The sequence below is a fragment of the Venturia canescens genome, chromosome 4, assembly GCF_019457755.1.
Source record: "Venturia canescens isolate UGA chromosome 4, ASM1945775v1, whole genome shotgun sequence".
NCBI lineage: Eukaryota > Metazoa > Arthropoda > Insecta > Hymenoptera > Ichneumonidae > Venturia > Venturia canescens.
Window position 1 is genome coordinate 5,054,150 of NC_057424.1, and position 20,266 is coordinate 5,074,415.

A 20,266-nucleotide genomic window follows, 5' to 3' on the forward strand; every position below is an offset into this window, starting at 1 on the left:
ATTGTAAGCAATTTTATTGGTCCTGTATTCTTGCTGGCGCGTATATACTTTATCGAATTTTATGATTTCGCAACTCACCTCAGACACAAATAATAAAATATTTGTGTCCGCGTCTCTCGGTGCTGCTGAGGGGCGGAAAGCAGAAAAAATTGTCGGTCACCCTCGAGCTAGCGATTTTTATGTCCGCCCATGGAAATCACATTCCCGTTAAACTGTGCTGCTATTTTTTCAACAGCAATCAATTAAACGAGCAAATAATCCTTCATTCTTTACCGACCATCAAAATTTACGCTCTTTTTATCTCCACGTTTGTCCAATAAACTTGTTCCTTGTGCGTGCACTGGTCTCCTGTCAATGATTCTCCACCTTCTCGGCATGTTAATTTTCGCAGGAATACTCGATCGATCCGCTAGTAGGAAATGGAGCGTTGATTTTTCTGGCACTAAAAGTCAATCGCAGTCAGAGTGCTTCTTCGAGTTCCTTCCTTTCAATTTATACGATCATAATTTTTAACTCATTTTCCTAATCGACGTTTAATACTTTTCTCGTTTTTCGTTCACCAGAAAACAAATTTAATACGAATTGAGAACGTTTTTTTTTTGTATACAGTCACAAGAATAATGTATAAGTGAACAGGAAATCAGAAAAGCTGGTGTGGCAGAATTTTGCATGAAAAAATATATACTCGATAAAATGCGTCGTTCTACCAGGGCTCGAAGATCGCGAAGAGGTGCGCAACGACTCCTCTGCTGCTATCATTTATATACATACGTGGATCCACGTGTATATAAATATCTATGCTCTATATTCTCCCCCATTTCCGACTCTTCCCTCAAAGTTGCTTCTCTTTCCTCCACGCTGCGCACAGCATCCCTTCCTTGCTGCTCCCTTCGCCAGCCCCGGACATCTTGCGGCCTCTTTCACGTTTACACCAACGTAAGTGTATCCAACATGGAAAAACAACGCTTTCGCTTTTTTCTTTCCTGATAAAAGAAGCTTCGTTTTTCCCTCTTCTTTCGCTTCCTCACAAATGACTCGTTCGTTGTGACTGTTGGGTTGTTCTTTCTATTGCATTGGAAAATTGATATTCCCTATCGAAACGTGGCTGCGAGTGTCCCGAAAGTTGATCGAATTTGCTTAATCTTTAACGCGATAAAATTGCAATCGATTCAGCGATGAAGCGCGTTTTATTTGGTGACGATTGACTTTGAATCGACACGGGGTGAGATCGTTCGAAATCGGAAGTGAAATGCAACGATTCATTTAATCGAAGAAAATCCATTTTTTATAAACTTTATAAGAAATTTTTGAATATTTTTCGCTCGGCCGCGCTCAGAAACAAATTTATATTTAAGCTCGTGGAGCGTTTTACAATCTCACAATTTCCCGTGGACGCAACAGGCCGATGTAACTATACGCAAGCGATAAAATATCGTGCGCGATAATCGAGCGTTGTTTTTCCCGAGACTCGTTTCGTCAAGTAAATGGTATCGACATTTTGATACGCGTGAGGGACGCGTGTATAATTTGTGTCGGTCGATAATGTTTGCTTGCAGTTATTACTTTGCGTCAACGCTCTGTCAATTGAAAGTTTTTATTGTGCATGGCGCTAAAATGTGTTTCTTCGTTGTAACGAAGATGAGTGATATCGAGAAGCAGAGAAGACGCGGAGGCACGTCCGCACCGCCGTTTAGCTTCTAGACATTTGATATTTCTATGCGAAGTTGGAGATCGTGACTAAACTGGGAAGATCGTGGGATCGAAAGAAGTGCAGTCTCGCGAGAATGCCAGCGAGGTCGGATCCAGACTATTCTTATTTTTTCGCGGGGCAGCTCTTCTTCGCTGAATTGACGTCGGTAGCCGCGAACGTTCTCTCAATTGCATTGTATAACGGAGTGAAAAATGAAGATTGTGAGGTCGATCGTGAGTGGGTGTTCCCAGCTGGAAAATGCGTTCGCGACAGGGGTGAACGCCCAATCTTAGGCTGAGATTACTTTCCCCTGACAGAGCACACGGGAGGAACCATGCACTTCAAGTTTTTCGACAACCATCGGGAATTCGATTTTCGTCAATTCACACCTTTCTTTTCCGCCCTCCAACTTGGAATCTCATCCAAAGAGCTCGCAGCGATTAATGTTTTTTCAAAAATCGTCTCATTTATCAATCGGCCAAATGATTCCCTGTCAAGTGTCATTAAGATACATCGATTAATATTTTCATTCTCACGTAGATTCAATTACCGCGATCCGCTTTCAAAAATGGAGGCTCCGATAGTATACTTGAGATAGGAAAAAATCGTTGGAAGTATTGTTCGTGAGATCGTAACTATCGAGAGTGTGTGCGGGGTGTGCAGGGAAAGAGTTCGTGGACGGGCGTGTCTCGGCTCTCGGCTCGTCCCAGTACAAATAAAGCCTGTTAAGTCAGCCGTTTTTACCGCGAGCATTTATTCGCGTATACACACATTTCATATCGTTGAATACACTTTAAACTCACTTCTGTATTTTATCGTAAACGCGTTCGCGAGTGTATTCGAGCCGGATCAGAATGAAACGTAAGACGAAAGTAGCCTACATTGCCATGGCAAATGTCTGTGTAATCGTGACGGGCGCTCGACGACGCCCCAGGCACGCCATTCGCCTCTTATGAATTTATTGTCTTGTACCAAGCCTCCTAGTGAAGGTGTACAACACACATTACATTTAACTCGCGCTTTAATATGCCGCATTAAATGCATTTATTATAATCAATCATTATGACAACTCGGACGCCTGATAAATAATTCGTTACGTTTCATTCGCGACATCGATTATGCTTATTGATAATCCGAACGGTTGTTTATGCAAATACCGAGAATATCCTGATGCTGACATTCAACAGAGCCGTTGCTTTTCCTATTAGAATGTGCGTATTGTTTGAACAAAGTAATTAGTATAATCGCGCGCACTCATCGAAAATCTTTTTTCTCTCTTTCGATCTGCATCCCGTTGCGGCTTGGATAAGAAAGTTTCTTTTAATATTTTTTTTAAATACGTAACACTTCACTTTGTAGGACTAGAATAGGGTGATATACATTTTTGTGAGAACTGTTTTAAGGAGGAACACCAGCTTGGCGTAAAGTGAAGTTATATGTAAACCCTCTTTGCTTTGTTTATACGGGATCAACCCCCAAAAATACGTCATTTTTGAGAGTGGTATTTATGTGAAATATTAATAAATTGCACACATGTTCTTTGGAGTTCAAACTGTGGAGTAGTACTTTTTTTCAAACTATCACAATTTTTTATTTGGCTTTGAGCATGGAAAGATAGCGTCTACGGAGTTATTTCCTATGTGTAGGTGTTGAATATTCGAAGTTTGGAAAAAATAATTTACTAAAAATGGGTAAATGAAATCGATTAAAAGATTAAAAGATATTCGAGAGATGGAAAATATATCCAAAAATGTATTCTAAAAGTTTCATCAAGCTATCAGCACCATTATTTTTCTCAAGCTGATGCTCCTCCTTAAACCAATCCTAAGATCGTAATGAACCAGTAGAATTTTCATTTTTATTTTCACGAGGAAACAATATTTTGGTAAACAATACGACTGCGAAAGACCGAGTAACAAGATTTGTGAAAATAATGAGTTATAATAAAACGCCAAAAAAATTGTGGATTCATCGTCACCGCCAACGTATTTGTCATTGGTAGACTTGTACTTTCTGCTTTCACGAAACCGTCTTCCACGATGCGATTTTAATGAAATAAATGATAAAAGTCCACGAATGTGATAATAACTTGTAAAATTTCAAAATAACACAGAGCGCACGATCAAAATGCGTTTTAGACATTTGAAAAACAGATGAAAAAAGACGACTTAATATTGAGTTATAAAACTTACATTCTCTTTTTATGAATAAATATTGACGTTTCTCATTTACTTTTTACGAAATCTATCACAAACATGCATTTTTATATTTTTTCTTACATCCTGTAAAATTGAATTCGACTTTAGATTCGTATCTGCGTACGAAGATTCTGAAATTCGTTACGACGTGTGGAGCGACAGAGATTTTGGAAGCTGTTCATATTCGAATCTGCTGGTTGTTCGAAGGGCATCGAAATAGTTAAATGACGAAATTTGAATTCTGCATTTTCGGGCTTTGATTCGTTTAGGCTTATAAAAACTTCTCGGTGCGATCAATTTTTCTTCCAAATTTTTTAATATACAGAAGTCAAAATTTCAGTCGCGATGACACGAAATATTTGAGCAAGGTATTACGTGTGTGCTGAAAAAATGTGTGGTTCACAGTTATATTTCCAAAGATTTCTGGATTGTGATTGGGAAAAAGGTTTTTAAATATGCGGATGAATATATCGTAGGTGACGTAAGAGTTCAACGACCTGGATTCGAATCGTGAATGAGCAACTCGTTCGAATTTCAAATACGCTACTTTAGACTCTTACGTTTCTCAAAAATTGTGTGGTTCTTGTGACCTTGGTCACATAAGAGCTTCGATCTTTCGATTTTTACGTCATTTCGACGACGCTCATGTCTGTGGAATTTTCTTAGGTCCACGGGCCTAAAAATACACCTCGAAAATGGAATTTCGTATCCTCAAGAACCTTCCGTCATGGAAACAAATCGAGATTGATATTTTTCAATGTTTTGCAGTTTTTTTTGCCAGTATTAAGCAGACGAGGTCTTACTCAATGTTTTCGAGACACTTTGCAGTGACTTCTTCCCTACTGATATACAAAAACGACGCACATTCCGATGAGTCATTATTCGCAGGAAAAATGCTTAAAATCTTTGCTTCCTCAGAAAAAAAAGTCAGGCAGATTGAGCGAAAGGATTGGGATTCCACGGCCCATCGACGTCATCAAAATCCCCATAAAAAGTATCTTTATGGATGATTTGTTTGAAACGTGTATCAGATTCCGAATAACATAAGAATTCAAATGAAATGTTAATTGGAAAGCGATGACGTAGCTGCGGATACGAATCAAGGTTTATATTCGTGTAGAACATGGGGTTTAGCTAATACACTCGTTCGAAGATCGTGCATCATGCTGAGCGAGTAGCGAGATGAAGAGATTCTCTTCCGAAAGTATTTTCCAACGCTTGGAACCTCGCCGAGACTCGTGATAGACGGAAATTGGGACGCATTGAGAAATATACGTGTGGTACACCGAAGAAAGGGAAGATTTCAATCGGCGTTACGCTAGGTCGTGACTCCGGAGAAAAATTCCGTTACCGCGTGTAACGCGCACCTTCGAGATTCACTCGTTTACGTATAACCCGGTCGAGTCTCTTGGATCCAAAGGAAGATCATGCGTTACTTGTGATTCAAAAGAGCAACTGAACTTTTTACTCTTTTCATTATCAAAGAAACGATTAAAATTTATTCTTGCAATTATTAAAATTATGTGTAACTTATTCGTTGAGATTGATCAATTTTTAATATTATGCGTACGCATATCTATAAAACCACAGCTGGCTCACGGTGTCGTCAAACCTTCCACCGTTTGTGTCGTTATTACTCGTTAACCTCGAATAAGTGGTTTTCTTTTTCCATTCCCGAGTGATTTTCACCGGTGACAAGGCTTTCTCAAGACATCATTGATATCGAAAAACATTATATTTTCTTATTCTCGTTTTTGGCTCTCTAAAGTTGGGAAGATCTTATTTCATTAAATCCAAATCGTCGGACAGGAAGTCCTTAAGAGCCTGTGTATAACCTTTCAAAAAATGTGATTTTCGTTCGTTGTTTCCGGGAATAGCTGCACGCGTGTATATTTCTAGCATATTTTCAAATTTCAACTCTTTAAAAGTGATCTTCCTTATAATTGACGTTCAAATTTGATAACGAAAATACGGTCGGATAGTTTAAATAAAAAATGAATGCGTCAAAAGTGGGAGGTCGTCGAATCAGCCACGTTCCAAAGTCAACTTTCTTCCACGTTGATGATTTTCACAATTGGATCTTTCCAGACGTGCCCATTTTATTCAGAATCGATTGGATCCTTCGCATGTAACGCTTCAAGTGTTTGCTTACCCTGTCAATTGTCAAGGTCGTTGCGTAGTATATGTTTAAACGCGAGATAATTAGACAATAACGAAGTCAGAGACTACGAGGGTCACGCGAGACGCTCATTTGGAACGAATATCACTAAAATCTCGTAGTTCAATCTCCATTGATGAGCGAACAGTCGAGTCGAAGATAAATTTGTTTTTTCTCCGCTCTGTCGTTTAATGAGATACCAAAAAAAAGAATTCAACGCGAATCGCTTGAAAATTGTTTACAAAGTTGAATATGCGTGAATGATTCCAATGGAAATTGCGCGAGTGAAAGGGAAATTGTCAGCGAACGGTCCACTCGACCTTGCGAGGCATGTCAGGATGCTAAAGCGCCTGTACATTGATTTCCGCTATTAAAAGGGAAATTCGAGATGAATATCTAAACCTAATATTTGTCGCTCGTGGAGTCACTTTACCCGTTTAATAAAAGGAAAATTATCTCGTCGTTCATATGTGCTGATGACTTCCTTCGCCGACCTCTTATCTCTCCATTCGTCACAGTCCTTCCTTCGAAATGTTCTTATCGAAAAACCCCGACTTCATGCAAAAACCAAAGAACATGGAATTTCCACGCGAGCGAATAACACTTGAAACAACAAATTTTTCTCTTGCACAAGGAGAATAAAAATCATTGAGGAAATACAGAGTTTTTTCGACTTTGTTTCGCGCAGTTCCGAATCGTTATGGCCGATGGGACCGTTGAAATTCACACGTAATCCAGCCCGTTCGTGCAAACTTAGCTGCGATGTACGGAGCTAAATTTAAATACAACGCGTGTTCATCGCCCGAGGCAAAATATCGCTAATTATGTAAATATCCGTACATGCGAATAGGCGAACGCATGCGTGTGAATAGAACGGCTAACGTAGGCACAGACACAACAGACAAATCGTCGTCGAGATACGATCATAGACAAACGAAATTAAGCAACAGAGAATGGAAGGGAGAGAGTAAAATGGCGATTCGGATCTCCGACTCTCGCATGTTGCAGTACACTCTTTGGTGTATTTGCTAACAGAGAATAGTAATCCTGCCTTATTTCTGTTTTTTTTTTCTACAGCAGCATCCTGGCTGCTTGATAAGAAACTGGAAATTATCACACGGTCGTGGATTCGTGTCAGGCTCTCTTGCGACACAGGCCAGTAGGCGAAAGATTAACGATTCGGGTGGCCAGGAAACGATAGAAAAATGCGAGACTCGAATTTTTTGATGTCGAAGATGGAGCGACGGATCGTTTCACCTGGCAGTGGCGTTTGTTTCGTAAAAATTTGCTGACTTTTCAGGACTCAATGAGCACTGATTCTCTCCTCACTTTTCAAACCGATCAATATTTTATTTGAGCATGTTTCGTGATGAATTGTCGGTCTGTTTGGCTGCTCCCATTCGTCGTCACACTCGATCTTACAACTTCCGCTTCTTCGGAGTCGCGACACAGACGCAGCGACTGTGACCTCGATTGAAAAAAAAACGTTTCTTCGCGTTATCGCTCGATCTTGAGAATCGAGAATATGCAAATAATGAATGAACGCTCAAGAGGACGCTTTTGTATGGAAAGAAGTGACGCCTGGATGCATAACGAAGAACAGCGACTGCAGGCGAGTGTCCTGGAAAATTTCTTTTCACCTCGCATTGTGTCGGAAGTTCCATCGGATTGCGGCAAATCTTTCCCCCCTTTCTCTCCCATGCTCACTGCCATTTTCCATCGGCTCGTCTCGCAGAAAAAACATTGTAAAACTATAAAAAAAAGAGAAAACAGCGATACGTTTTCAAAGTTATTCCAAAAGTGGTGCACGCGCTCATTGAATAAAATTGGCCATTTCCGCCGTTTCGAGTCTAGTGGAACCGGAAAAAAATGAGAAAAACCCATTCACGTGGATATTGAGTCCGTGAGGAAGACATGAGTTGCAGAATATTTGAGTATCTTGTAACCAACGCGAAATGTGTAATTAAAAACATAACTGTGCAGTGTAATCGGTCCGGTAATAAAGTCACGAGAGATCACAACGCCTGAGTCATTTGTTTGCGAAGAAAACCTCGTAAAATATGCTCCCTACGATTACATCTTGGGGAAAGTATTGATGAAACGGACTTAACAAACCTAGTCTTCTAAAACCGTTTTTACATGCGAATATGTAATTACACAAGTGCTACAAAAGTGTCGTGCATTCAGAGATTTTCTGGTTAATAAGAAAAATCGTCGATTAATGTAAATCGCAGGATTCTTCGAGACAAATTTCAAAACATTATTAGTTCCGTGGAAAAAATTCGGGAGCAACGAAAACTGCGTACTTTCTCCAAAAAATGTTCTTCGTTGAAAAAAGTTTTGACGTCTCTCCGCAGATCTCGAAGCGATCGTCATTTTTCCACTCGATCGTAGTAACAACGTTCGCTGTTTCTGAGAAGCTTCACGAATTATAAAAAAGTTTTATACTCGTTTTTCGAACTTTCTCCAAAATTTTCCTCATTAAAAAGACCAACGTCCATTTCCTGGAGATCTTTAAATTCCTCGGCTATTTTTCAATTCGCAATTATCAAAATAATCCTTCGCCATTTATCACAAAGTTCTTTAATTAAAAAGATTTTTTACACAAATTTTAACCAGACGAAAAAAAGGAAAAGAATCTTACGTGATTAAGGAGGTTGCCTGTTTATTGCAAGGCACACGCACCTCAAAAGACATTTCCTGAGGCAATGCTCTGCGAACGCTTCCGGACATTCCGTCGCGATACACGTACCTCGTTATTATCTGATATATTTTATTTATACTCCTATGTCTGCGTACAGTTTTTTTGCTAGCGTTATTTCGCTGTAATGGAATAGAAATAATGATAGAATATTGAAATACTTGTATTTTCTAGCTCGTTCGTTTAAACATTGACATTATCGACGAGCAACGAATTATGCAATTTACCTCTCGTTATTGCCCTGGAGTTTCTTTTCGTCACGATTCTTTCAAATATTCATTTGATTTAAGTAATTAAAAAAACGATTTTGAAGTAGAAATTGGAGAAATTTTTCAAAGAACTCTACAAAATGGTCTTTATTGTAAATTCGAAGCTATCATGCAAGCTGATGTTTCTATTGAACGTGCAAAGTCAGCACTGAAAATCTTCACCTCCATATTCCTTTTTCACTCTCGTTACGCTGCGACCGTGAACAAATAAATTCCCTTTCGAGGCGAGAGTTCCGATTCTTGATGGCCGAGCACTTACCACTTTAATGAGAGTTCTGAAAGCACATTATTCACAGCTGTCTAGAAAAGCAGATTTTAAGGGGATGAGACGAAAAAACGAGGAACTTTTATCTCCCTGACTTTTCACAGAGCAAATTAATCGATGCTCGCGAATTTTCATGAGGATTTTACAGCTTTTTAATGTCTTTCCTCGCACGAGAGTCGCACGGTTGACTAATGCCGATGAGGAGTTGGGTTGAATCTATGAGAAAACGTTGACTGAGAAAAGCGTCCTATTATTAGTACATATGCCTAAATCTTTCCTTTTTTTCTCGTTTTGACCTAGATTCACAGTGTGAGGTCTGAAGAAAATGTACGTAAGAACCAGAAGAATAATACGCGAGCAGTAAATGAAAATCTGTGCTCAAGGCATTGTGCGACTGGTTTTTTTTTCACATCGCCATATTTTCGCAGCCGCATACGAGGTCAATTATAATTACAGGAAAAGGAGAGCGTCTCACGAATTTCTTCGAAAGAATAAATAAATATTTCATTCCCCGTGTGTCGGCGCAGTCGTAATTTTATAATCGTCTAAATCATCGTCGCTCACCCTTTTGTAATTATTAATAATTTATTCTAGTTGCAAATATAATTGGCACAAATTTATTCTGATCAAGAGAAATGAGCACTTTGAGGCGCTTTATACTTGCAGCGGGCGAAAAAACGTGATTTTCTTGATTTTTTTTCGACAAGAAAATAAATGGTTATTGAAAAACTGTGAACGATATTCATTAGTACATATTTTCATGTATTTGTACAATTTTTTCCATCAAAAAATTTCTCAAAATGCAGTTGCGGTGGATCAATACCAAATTTATACCGCACTTATTTATTATTAGTAATAGCTTGGAACTGGACGGAGGATTTGTAAAAATGTCGATTTAAAAAAAATGGCGACAGTTTTAACAAAAAAAAAAAAAATCATTCTTTGAGGTGCTAAATTTTCGGTTTTTTCGTTACAATTTTTTTTCCCAACATAATAAGAAATCTTTCGTTCAGGCCCAAGTTATTTCTATAACAAATAAGTGGTATAAATTTGGTACGGATCGGATTGATAGTATTTCAGTAATCGTGTCCACCGCAAAGGTAATTTTCAAAAAATACGATTCTGAGATAATTGCGTTTAAAGATTCAAGTATTAGACGCCCTCGCGCACCGGGCGCTCGCTTGAAATACCCATAGCTACGAATCGTACAATGAAAAAATTTTTGATTTTTCCGCCCATCACAAGTGTATGCCTTTAAAAAGATTGCCAATTTCCCCGTGCGTCAAGACAAAGTAAGAAAAATAATTCTGTCCTCAATCGTTCACTATAAATCGCCAAGAATTTTTTCTCGTTTTCACCGCCCTCCTTCCCCCCATTCGTTGATGCGAGTACAAAATATGTTGAAATACACGCGTGATAAATCGATCAAACTCGAAATACATACATGAAAACTGAGCGTCGGTCTTGTGAAAAGAGATCGCATTCTTTTTATTACAAGTGTGTGTCTTACCCTCATTACGTAACTGACGTTTTATTGTTGCGGATATATTCGCAGTATAAATCAATCTGCAGAAGATTATTTTATAGAGGACATTATTGTCGCTCCGGTTGGCGCCTGTCCTATAACTTTTCTCTGCGCGCGCGTATATATAAAATAAATTGATTTGCAACACAGCGATTGTTTCACCCAATAAATCCGTGACTTATATCCCACGCTCGCATTGTTCCAATCAAACGGTATCAATTTTCCCGAGATTCCGACGCGAAACGTGGGCCAAGAAAACGCTCGTTGTCGCGATTTCTTCCGCCAACAGTCGCATTAGATTTCAAACCTCTTTTTCGAATAGCATCAAAAACGAAGACGTTTTTTAGTATTAAAATCGCATTAAAATCGCACGTTCACACAGTTGCATATGAACATTCATATAATGAGCAAATAATGAAGTATGCGCCGGCTGGTTGGGATACAAGCGCATATATACAAGACGCGGAACGCCTCGAACCGTTCAAACTGTCCGACATTATGCAAGGCATGCTCCAGTTTCAAAGCCCCTGCTTCGGTATTCCGCGACTCACTTTCACTCATTCACTCGGAGCGGGACGAAGCGGCGGGGAAGGCGGGAGAGAGCTGTACTGCTCTATCCCGGGGCCTCGGATCGCCCCTTCTCGCTCTCTCATTCGCACGACTTTCACTTCCACCGAGCCCCCGAGACTTCTCAAGTATCCTTGCTTCCTTTTTTCCTCGGTTGCACCCTCCCCCGCGCGCGCGTCCGCGGACGCGCGTGCTCCCGGGACTCGCGGTGTTATCTGAACATGCGCGCGTTCCTATGGAGCCCGAGCGCGCTTGTACGTACGCGAAAACCCTTTTTTCCTCGAGCATCTCCTTCGCGTGTGCCACTGTGTGCGCGCAGAGAAAGGATCGAAGCGCGGTCGAATCGCGGCATGTTGGTGAACGCCCGAAACGCGCACCAAATGGCAGCCGCGATTGAGCCGCACTTCTTGCATGTCTCGTCGCCTGCCTGCTTGAGAAAATTATCAACGATTGACAAACTTTTCAATCGATGTCACGAATTACGCTATATAATCCTCGTACATCCTCGTTGGCGCGCCGCGATCGCTTATCGATATTCGCGAGCATCACGTACGTCAAGTAATATTTACGCGCTTCGAAGGAAATCAATTGAACGACTTTCCACGCGATCTGATTAATATGCACAATAATTAACGAATTCGGAAGTTGAAACGTCGGGCGTAAGACACGCGCCGCCGCGGACCATTCGCCGCCGTCCGCGCATGTACAAAGGTGATTGAGTCGGGATTACCAATCTGGGCAAATAATCGAGGTGTGCGCCTGCGGAGCCTGAAGCAACGGAGCGCAGACTCGATTCTCGCGGGCCCAAATAACATACATCTCATGTTGATTGAATAGTAGAAATCGATTAAAACCCCCAACGTAATAACGGGCTTCCACACGCTCGTGTAATCGCAACACACCGCTCGACATCTCCTCTTTCATCTCTGCAGTGAGAAACTTTGTCTAGTATTGAATAAGAGGAGGATAAAAAATGTAACCAAAAAACAGAACCGTCAAGAAATCACGTTACCAATTACTGCGAGGCAGACTCGCGGAACTGGTCTTTAGGAATCTATCAGCCTGCTGTCGATCCTGCGCTATACGGGTTGCGAGTGTGAACGAAACTTTTGGAGGCCGTTTCGATAATTAAGAGCAACGGACGAGAGCGTGGCTATTGAGACGAGGCAAACCGAGCCGTCGTTTTATGGGATTAAGAGTACGATGAGAGAAATTTTTATAAAAACGACGCGAAGCTGAGCCTCGGTTTTAGGCGTGGGATGCATGCCCAGGGCCGAGTGAACAGAGTACACATTTTGACTCGTCATTTCCTAAGGACACTTAAGAATCAGCAACTCTGAATTTTCGAGTTGCCAAAACGAAATAAATATTTCAAATGAACGTCACTCCCAGTTCACAACACTCGTTACTTATTAAGGGGGGTCCTGCTTAAAGCCAAAAAAATCGATTGTTTTTACGATGGAAATAATTCACCATAACGAACTTTTCGGTATAGTTTCAAGGATATTTCAAAAGTACAAAAGTGTTTTTTAATGCGAGAAATACTAATTTCTTGATTATTTGTACATGATTTATGCGCGAAGTCTCATCGTCGAAATTTCTCAGCTGTGTACAACGCGGAGATCGTAATTATTGTCTGAAACGAAAATTCCAAATTTTTTTTCCATTTTCATACATTTTCCTTTATTCATATGAAGCTATAAAAACTCTAAAAATTGTGAAATTCTATATTTAAAGCGCGTCGAAGAAAAATATAGAATTTCGCAGTTTTTTTTCCGTCTATCCTTTTTTGACTTTCTAAACCGTCCCTTGAAACAATAATTCCAGTTTCCGACCTTCGCGTCGCACTTTTGGGCGTGACGAACTTATTCTCAGATCTGATTGATCGATCGCTCACACTTTTTCGTCAGTGAGTTATGATTTAGTGACACGGAATTCCTTTCACCTTGAGGTGAAAGGAAAATCGCGTGTCAAGTGTGTCTTTCGATTGCCGAACGTCAGTGAAGGTCAGCCTCATGACTGATGTACATCGCACGAAGGAAAATATCACGCCCCCCCGTTACATCCGTGTTTCGCATAATTCATAACGCATTCGTAAGTTCGATTACTTCGATATATACTCATATTCTAATTCGATTGCTTCTCTCAGTTCTCTGCGCTCTGCGTTATATAAAACTTTATCGTCGTCGTTATACACTCATATAACTCGTAACTCGTACCGTTACTTTTTCGTCTATTCGATCACATAACTCACACTTTTTTCTTCTACTTCGCCGTGTCGATCGAGTTTCATGAGTTTATTGATTTTCAATGCGTTTAATATGTTTATAAATAACATCAAGAATTTGGAACTTTCTTACAAAATAACCGCTCCATCGCTATAAACTTTGATGCTCAATTTTCAAAATTTAACGAGATCAATGACGAGTTGAGAAATTTCGCTCCTGCGGACGATGTTGTTTCGAGATTGAAATTTCAGCGAGCAACACGAGGACCAACTTCAATGGTGGCTATAGTACGAAAATGGCATTACTTGGTGCTGCGGAAATATCGAATTTGTCATCGTTTCTTTCAAGCTGTAAATGTCAAAAATAGTATATTACACACCTAGGGAGGGAAAATAGACTACTTCAAACCGCGGGCAGAATTGTCACCCGAGCCGAAGGCGAGGGTGATAAGCACGCGGTTTGAAGTAGTCTATTTTCCCTCCCTAGGTGTGTAATATACTATTTTCTTGCTCCCCTAGCCGAAAGTACGCACTTTCCGGCCGCATTTCAGGCCGGGAAGAACATTTTTCGTGGCCGGCTAACTCGGCTAACTCGGCTAACTTCAGTGCGCTCTGACGATATTTTTGCGGCCGGTGATCCTTTAACATTTCGATATATGAATGTGAAGCCTGTATTTGTTGCCATGATTTTGTTTATTCGTTGCCAAGCATCATTATTATTTGCTTCAAGTGGGCGCGTATAGCGTAGCTTTTATCATTCATGTTATGCGCTATACTGCCATGAACCCGGACGAATAACATACATTTGTTCGTTCAGATGCAAAAACAGAAAATAATGTAACCGAACTTATAAAATGAATATGGTCGTCCGGAATAATGTTGTATTTCCAAATTCCAGGTTCATAGGAAAGCACATATTCATATAAATTGTCAAGTATAGCGGGAAATATTCATATATAAAAATTGTTAACTATCATGGGACTTTGAATCAGACATGTATCAACGAATTATTTATTTGTACTAATAATATTGTTGTATCATTGTGTGATATTTTGTGTGTGTTTTTTTACTTTTTGTTTATGTTTTTAATGCCCGCCCCGACCAGCAAAACCTCGGCTTCGCCTCGGTCCTGCAAAAGTCGGGCGGGCACCCCCCCCCCCCCCCCCCCTCCTCGCAATTGCTAGTAATTATTGAACGTACTTTCGGCTACGGGATCAAGAAAAATAGTAAACAACCCACGGCCCAAATGTTAGATGCCCTGGCATGTGCGACATGAAGGCCTCGGCTTCGCCTCGGCCTTCATATAGCACATGCCAGGAAATCCAACTTTCGGGCCTAGGGTCGTAATATACTATAAAAGTATTTGAAATATTTTTATTATCTTTAAATATACTTCGCGTCGATCCGCTGCCTTAACTCTTGATCGTCGCATCGATTCGCGACAATATATATGGAGAAGATCCATTGGGAATGAGTGAAATATAACGATAAAATATTCACGATAAACACGTAAGAAATTCCTGTTTTTTATTAAGCATGTGCTACAATAAATGGCATTGAAGCAGGCATAATCGAAGAAAAAGAGTACAACGAATCCCATTAATTCCCATCAAATCTAATGGATTGAAATCCATTACATTCGTCGTTAGTAGACCGGATATAGTCAATGATAATTACCGGGCTATTGTACATTATCGCGCTCCTCGTCGAATTACGACTCTCACACGCATCTTGCTCATTGAGGACTCCCGGCACGAAGCTGGCACTAAGAAAATCACAGATGCTTATACAACTGTATTCTTCTCTTCAGTGTGTCAGCTCGAGCCCAACCTACAATCGCCATTCATTCGATAATGATGAAGTACTGAAAATGAAAAATGGAGGAAGACGTTCGAAAGATCAAAATTCGACTAAAAATACGTGAAAAATGAAACGAAACTCGACGATTCTGTCGATCCGTTGAAATCGATCTCATCGTTCGAGTTTTCAATCCCAAAATTGTAGTCCCCGTTTCCTGGAGCAGCTTTTTCCTTGCCCTCTGCATTTATAAGTGCTGCTGCTGTTCGATGTGATTATATACGCTGGGTTATTCCGATCGGATCGATCGGCGCGAGATTATAACGGGCATCGCCTTCTCGTTAGCTCCGGAGCAGCAATTATATTACTATTTTTTATTTTCCTCTCTGCTGTGACCTTTGCAGCAGTGAGAACGCTCATCGCGCGGAGGATTTCACGATGTACCGTAGCCAATTGGTAATTTACTGGAAACACTCGCGTATTCTTACGTGAGTTTGAAGAGGCGCGTGGGAGATTTTCGGTCAGTAATTTTCGGTCCAGTAATAGTGCCTCCGCAAAAACGATGAATCGTCATTTGAAAAACTCCCGAATTTTTTTCCGCAATAATTTCTTTACAGCGGAGGATGCGAGGGCGAAATAAAAGTAGTTTGATCTCGAAAGTTAGTCGTACACCGAGTGTAAGCGATTGTGAAAAGCGGCGATACTTTCCTTCCTCATGCGTTTGTACGAGTCCGCCGAAGATCGAAGGCCTCACACTTTTATTTCACGAGCTGCTTTCTTTTTCGAAAAAAATAAACCTCCGACGCGCCTAATTTACAGCGCACCAATACGTCCGGTCATAAATTCGTTCCTTCATTCATATTAGCAAATAGAGAGTGAAACGATGAAAAGAGTCCATTCAAATAATGGGACACGTGCTCTAACGGACACCGCGGGACGTGCGTAGGAGCGTGTTTCTCTAATAACATATATTTTTAACAGACGCGGTGTACATTCGTTAGAGGCACACCACCGAACCCTGGTCACGTTTTCCTCACACGTTTCTCGACTCTCGTCGATCGAGCCCTCTACCTCGTGTCCCACTGACCCGGACAATCGGCAAAAAACAAATCTTGTGAACATTTTATTGTTTATGGTGTTGACCACAGCCACAAAAAATGTTGTTCCCAAGATTGGAAAAATTCAACGACAAATAACCATAATAATTGACGAGAAAACAGATGAAGTGAAGTACAAAAACCAGCAGCAAGATTAAGGTAGTTCATGCTCGAAATGATTTGATTTAAAAAGTCTTGAAATTTAGACAGAGTCTGAATGGGTAATCGACTGAGACAGACGTCAAATTTTAAAGGGTTCGTCTTATCGGTTATTGAGATAAAAGTGTTTAAATATGAAGAAAAATACACAGGCAGGGTTTTAAGGACTGTGGGCAAAAAATCGATCGTTTTTCTTTCCATATGTAACGAATGAACGCTTCTTACGAAGTTTATGAAAAGCGTACACGATAACAATGGAGTATGTAATGAAGGTCTGGGAGATAATTCGAGACGATTGTTTTACTAGTAATAAAGATATTTACGTTAAATATTGAACGAAATTGGTAACGAGCACGCATAAATTTTTGCTTATTTCGACATTTCGTTTCTTCTTGGCTCGGGCCATTTCTGTCACAACCTTCTGCGTCTTTTTATTAATATTTTTCTCTTCATCCATTTCCTGTTGTGTTTTCCCTTTGCGCTCTCTAACGCGATTTTTTACATAAAAAACTGTAGTATTTTCGGCAGGGACGAATGAAATTTGGGTCCCGGTCAGTGATGGATCCCCGCGATTAACGAATGGCACTTGTAATTTCATTAGCCAAAATACAACTTGACAAAATTTATTTACGATCTCGAATTAGTAACTCTGACATGAATTTAAAGTGATTGTATCTTCAATTGAGGAGTAAAAATCGATCGAATTTAGACACCCATAAAATACGATCCTTCGGACACGATCTGCCTTAACGGATCCAAACAGAGCTCGAACCGGAAACGAAGGTTTATTCAATTGATCAAACGTTATCGTACCAATTTGCAGAAAACCGGAACATTCATCGCAGCTTAAAATGGTTCGAATTCTCGTTAAATTGGTCCTAGTCCCTTATGCATTATTTATATATAGCAATGTTGTACAAATTTATGCGTATTTCCCTCGCGCCACGTCGAGAGTGGTCTTTACCAATGATAGATGCGAGTATGCCAATACCCATTTTTTACACTCATTAAAGCACGCACGTACGTATTGCATGTGCGTAGAACAAAAAATATATTTACGTGTATGTCCGTCGATCAGCAGCACACATATATGTTCGCAAGGTCGACCAAAAATCCGGTTACTTTTCTACGGCATTACGCAATCGCGTCTGCACACTTTGCCTTCGCGCATTTAAATGTGTGCGTGCGCACGAGACAACCGAAAGGGACAGCGCGATCGTGTTATGCACGTATCTAAGCTTTTCCATCGTCGTGCTGTCTCTCTTGGCTCCGCTGCTTATGCATTCCGCTCCATGCATTGGCTCGCGCCGTTCTCTACTATTCGGCCAATCGAGCTTACGTCCTCGGACCTAAGTATATTTGGAGAATAACGTACAATCAAAATAATCCTGACAATCGAAACTCATCGCGATAAATATAATTTGTTTAAATTCATTTTCAATTTATTTCACTCAGTTTTTCAAATTTTTGTTGTATTAATTTTTAACGTTTTTTTTTACCAAGAAAAAAAAACAATGATGAAATCTCCATAGTTTCGATACGAAGCCAAAAAAGGAATAAATTTATACCATTTTTTCGACGCGCAGAGTTCTTTCGTTGCGTCGATAATCACATTTTTCTTCCGGCTACTCATAAATCCTTTCAAACGAATTTTATGAAAAAAACTACGGCGCCCAGCCATATTGGATCGATATAATGAGAGTCCTTGATATTTACGCGTGCAAATAAGACCGCGCGCATACTATCACCGTTGATCGATTACGACAATTCTCTTTCAATATTATCGAATGAATTCGATCGACCGGACTGGATTTTTCGAAATTTATTCTGTAAAGCATTCGCAATTTGAGATAACGATTCAGACACGTGACTTTGATACCTACCAATCTACGCATGAGTGCTTCACCTTAAAAACTGCATACCCACTTTCGAAGGTCGTTGCATGAAAGCCTATCGACATTTAAGTTGATGCAAAAATGCTCGGCTGCAAATATTTCCGAGTTTTTTTCGCTCCTATCGGGGAAGTCGGCCGATCTCAAGCGTGGCTATATTTTGATATTTTCGTGGCTATCGAAATTGACGACACGATTCCGAGGGGTTGGTTAATCCGAGGCGAAAAAACCAAAGAGCGTTTAGTGAAGCAGTCGCTATATCGGCCGAACTAAAGTCATACAGAAATATTAAAAATCGAAGGATCTTCGTGCTTCGAAAGACAAAATTTCAATTTCCAAAGATGATCGATGAAAAAAATCCGGGACATTGGAGTGCGTGAAGAAAACGACGATGAATTCAGCAAATAAAATGATAAATTGCGAGCGGCAAGAGAGAGAGAGAGAGAGAGAGAGAAAAATGAAAAGTGAAAGGACGTTCGGTGGTGTCTCGGTGGTCAGTAAACTTTGCCCTTCTTACTGGACAATTCTCTGATATCGAAAGTCAGTAACGTTTGATCAGGAGCGCGATCTTGCAACGATCTGCAATCCTTGTTGCAAGCAACGTAACGAGAAGTGAGGAATGTTCATAAAAAATATAGCAGCGATTTATATTCGGAAGAAAATCGTCGCCGCAGGCCATATATATTCGTATATTTTATTTATCTTCGAGTAGAACGAAGAATTGATACGAAAGACTGCAAAAGGTGAGAGAAGAATCCAAGTATCGTGCGGCGTCGATCGCACCGTGGGCGGGGGAGAATGCGAAATTTTAGTGTGCGCATTGCCGAGGCACGTACCCATCGATTTTCTCTTATTCCAGGTTAATTGTTCTTATCGCATCGCGTCTGCGCAATTTGCATCGAAAGTTGAGTAAAAAAGCTTCAGCGAGGAATAAAAATGGCGGACGCCCACGCGCGAGGGTGCACGGTCTTTAGTTTCGAGATGTAATCGAGGAGCGAATGGCAAATAGCATGAGTAATTAATACGTGATCTAAGAACGGATGAGCGAGTCGGGTCCCGATCGCGCGCACGGAGCAGAAGGCGAACCGAGCTCGCTTGTGCTGGGCTTCCCGCCAATTAAACACTCGTGAAATTAGCCTTCGCGCGGGCATTTATAACGTAAGAGCCAACAGTCAATTATGCGCTGCCTACCACTGAACAAACGTATCTTCTCATCCGGACGCCTGGAAATCTCGTGCTTGTCAAAACGGAGCTTCACTTCGTATTTCACTGCTCTCGCCATATTTCACGCATTCGCTTGATTTCACGTTGACGATGATTCCGGCAGTTTTTCCAGCTAAATTCACCGTCGGAAAGTTCACGAGCAAAGCAAACCGCGAAAGGCGTCGACACCTAATATGAGAATTCACACGGAAAGCCGATTTAATTGGAATCACATTCGAGCTAAATCTCCACGTCTCATCCTTTCGATGCTTATTTTATTCGAATCTTTCACTTTCATGCAGTCGATTGGCTTCTCTGCAAACTTTATAAATTCCAAAGTTTATGTGCGGAGCACAGCTGCGGGAATTAGGGTGACGAAACTCGATAACCATCAGCGTGAAAAAACGATTCGACTGAAATAACATCCCCAGGAAACTCGCACTCGTCGAATCGAGAAGCTTGCGAGTTGATATTTCATTAACTCCTGTCGATATATTTTAATATTCAACGTTTGGGTA

General features: G+C 40.6%; 1 protein-coding gene across 4 annotated transcripts in view; it reads left to right on the top strand.

The window, feature by feature from the left end:
- The window catches only part of Cda5 (Chitin deacetylase-like 5), a 62,758-nt gene that overhangs the window by 21,498 nt on the left and 20,994 nt on the right, over positions 1-20,266 (top strand). The window lies entirely within an intron of this gene.